Genomic DNA, 3,595 nt, shown 5'->3' with positions numbered 1-3,595 from the left:
CTTCTAAGCGTTTTTTCTAGTCTTCTCCAAAACAATGCAATGACCCTTGCTTCATCTTTTTAATTTGGGAGGGTGAGGAAGGTCTGAGTAATGAAGTAGATTAATAGATTGTAGTTAAGGAAAATGTGCGTCAATTTTTACTTTAAAATTATATATAAATAAATATATATAATTAATACAAAACCTCTAGGATGTCAGCGGCAAGGGAAAACCTCCAAAAATAATTCCAATCCTTAATAAGAGTTTAGTTATGAAAGGAGCCAGATCGTAGTTGGATGCTTTGTAGTATGACCACTGCTGCAGAGCATAGCCAAAACGAAGGTGGTTTTCGTAAGAACAACGCAGTATGAAAAAAAGGGAAAAAAAATAAAACAATTAACAACAAGAAACCTAAAGCTAATATGAATAAACGCAAGTTTTCAGGAGTGATCCGAGGTCGAACACAGGATGCCGTAGTTAATGCGTTACGTTTCATTGACAATATGGGCGACGGGGTATATTTTTCAAATTATAACTAACAAGTTGTTGTGTACAGGTTATTTTAAAATATGCGATAGATAGAAAGTATGCGGTAAAGTAAAATATGCGGTAAAGTAAAGTTACGGTAATACAATAAAATGCGATAAAAAAGATAATGACCTAAGCTAATATGATACAAGGATACCAGGATACCGATGACATGATACTCAGATTGAGACTGGACTGTGAGAAGATTATACAAAGGGTCGTGTTATTGTGGCAATGCTTTTATGTAGGATAATAGAGATCGAAAAGGTAATTAATTACAAACACAGCGCAAGTTCATTAATTGCGTTATAAGATATAACTATTGTATTTCCGCTTTCCCTTGGCATACACCTCTCGCGTTGATCTGGCCGTGTTCCCGACATCTCTGTGGTGAAAAAGATGAAGTAAATAGAACGCAAGTGTGCATTCATTCTGAAGTACTTTCTTTTAGTTAAAGCATTCTTCTAAACCTGCTCTCGACAGGCAAGATGGACATCTTCACTTTCTGCTCTCACAGGTGAGAAGATGCTCGCATCCTAGCAATGCTTAGTTAAACATCATTTCTTTCGCCAGATTAAATTTACTTGTTTGATTCATGTATAGATTACCAAGGAATTAAGAAAACATCATGGAGAAATCGATTAATGTGTGGAAACGGAAAAAGACAGAAAAAGATGGAGATGAAAAATGATCCATGACATTCATACTAAATATTAGCGTCTGATACATGGTGTGAATTGATAGAAGTTATAGTTAAATGAAAATGTAATACAAATGAATCAAGAAGAGATAGAAACAAATACAAAAAATGTCCGCCGCCAACACTTGACACAGGATCTGGACAGTGGGATTTGCTTGCCGCGAATGGAGAGTGGATAGAAAGCGTCTCCTTCAGGCTTTCTCTTCGCGTAGAAGTGACCTTGGTACAAGAGCTTCCACGGTGGGGATGAAAAGAGATGTTGCCCTGAGACTGCACCTTCTCGCGTCTCTTGATCTTCCTGGCCACTACCACTCCCATCACGCACTCAATACCAGTCTTCTTCTCTCAATATAAATATCAAACAATATGCCCGTTAACCAAGTTATATTTTTGTCAATAGAACTTTCAAAGCCTTGCTTGATTTAGAGTAGGCTCCAGACTTCTCGACTCTACATGTTACGTGTAGGACGCTCCTACTTTTATTTGTTAAGCGAAATATCTAGAAAATGCTGACAGCTAGAATATTCCTTTTCTTGTTCACGACGAGTCAATCCCGTCAGAGCAATTGCAACAACGGTCAGTTGTACACGTGTTACAGGAGTTCCTACCACAAATTGCGTTGCTTCTATTTGCATCTTCGATCGTGTTGCCCGCATGCGAGTGTAGTTTTTTATTACCTCCGGCATGTGGTTAAAGTTGTTTGATCACTTAGCTCTTGATAGATTGTCGCATGCACCGTCATTGCGGTTGATCGTCTATTTCATTTCTAGAATTATTGGCGCAATGCGACGTAGATGCGTTTGTTTAGATTATCTTGACCATGAACGCATTCCGTGGACTCGATTTCTTTGCAAAAACAGATTTGAAATATTCTTTTCTACCATTGCGATGATGTCAGTGGTGTATTGACGACAATTATTTAATTCTGTATTTCTTAGTTAATTCATAGAATTTGACGCAAACCTTTCCTTTCTTTTGCCGCAATATCTAAATAAAGTAGTATAAATAACTTGAATTTCTACAAGTTTCACATCCCCAAATTTAGATATATGCTTATCCTCAAGAATATCTTCTTACTAAGGCACATAATGCTCAATTCAAATATCCTAAATTTTGTGTCGATTTGTTGCCTTCCAAATTTCTCCCTTAAGGCACATTACCTAACACGCAAATTCTTTCTATTCTTTGAAAATCCTAACAAAGCCCTACTTTATTCTTCTATACAACAAAATTTTCTGCTAAAAAAATGCTTTTCTAGTTTAAAAAGAATGTTTTACCTTTTCTTTGTCAAAACAACTTTGATGTTCTGGATGCGGTGGTAAACTTTGCGTCATTTATTAATTGTTTGATCACTGGTTACATCCTTTCGTTTTGCTTGTTCCCACGGGTGTCATGAACATCCAACTACGGTTGTGTGCCAATCTCAACTTTAACTCATGAATTTCAGAGGAGTTTCTTTGTTTTGTTTTATTTTCTTTCTCGTTTTTCTTCTGCATATTGCGTTGTTCTTTGAAACCCACCTTCCGTTTTGGCTTTCCTTTTCACGGTGTCATGCGAACATCCAAACTACAAGCGGCTCCTTTCACAACTTAACTCTTATCAGGTTGGGAATGTTTCATGAGGTTTTCCCTTTGCTGACATTGGAGTTTATAATGATTTTTTTTTAATGAGCGCATTTTTCTTAATGACTGATACGCTTGATCTCATCTGTTCAACCTTCCCCACCCATTAAATTAGAGATGCGCAAGATCCTCATTGCTTTGTTGGAACAGAATAGACAAACACTTAGACAAAATTTTCAAAAAGAAGGTTGAGCAGAATTTGAAGGATTAAAGGTAAAGCATTGCTAAGCTACGAATTAACTAAGTGTTTAGTCAGGAAATACAAAGTGTGGGAATATTCCTAAATATCTATTGATATTATACATCATGACAGCGCAATGAATAACGGCAAAACGAAAGAATAACAATTATCGCAAAGTTGACAAAGGGATGATAAAAAAGGAAAGGAAACAGCACAGGCATATGATAGATGTTTACTTAAGTATGTATTGAAAATTAAACTAATTATACAAAAATTACAAATAACGCAATACAAAGTTGTTGCCTGTACAATGAATCAAAGAATATTAGATAAGCATAGAAAAATAATGAATTAAAATAAAATTAACAGAATGCACAAAAAAAAATAAATGTAAAGGATTATTGAGGAGGCAGGAGGTTCTGGAGGAGGTTCGGATGTGGTACTTGAGGAGCTTATACAAAAATTCAAATTGCCTTGAGATGTTGGAGGGAACCGATGGGTCCATGAAGATATGCTGTCAGAAAATTAAGAACTCAGGCTGTGCATCCGCTATCTGTCTTTGGGTGCAGGTGAATCGTATAAGTG

This window comes from Benincasa hispida, chromosome 4 (genome assembly GCF_009727055.1).
Source record: "Benincasa hispida cultivar B227 chromosome 4, ASM972705v1, whole genome shotgun sequence".
In the NCBI taxonomy this organism is placed as follows: domain Eukaryota; kingdom Viridiplantae; phylum Streptophyta; class Magnoliopsida; order Cucurbitales; family Cucurbitaceae; genus Benincasa; species Benincasa hispida.
Note: the sequence above shows the minus strand (reverse complement) of the source record.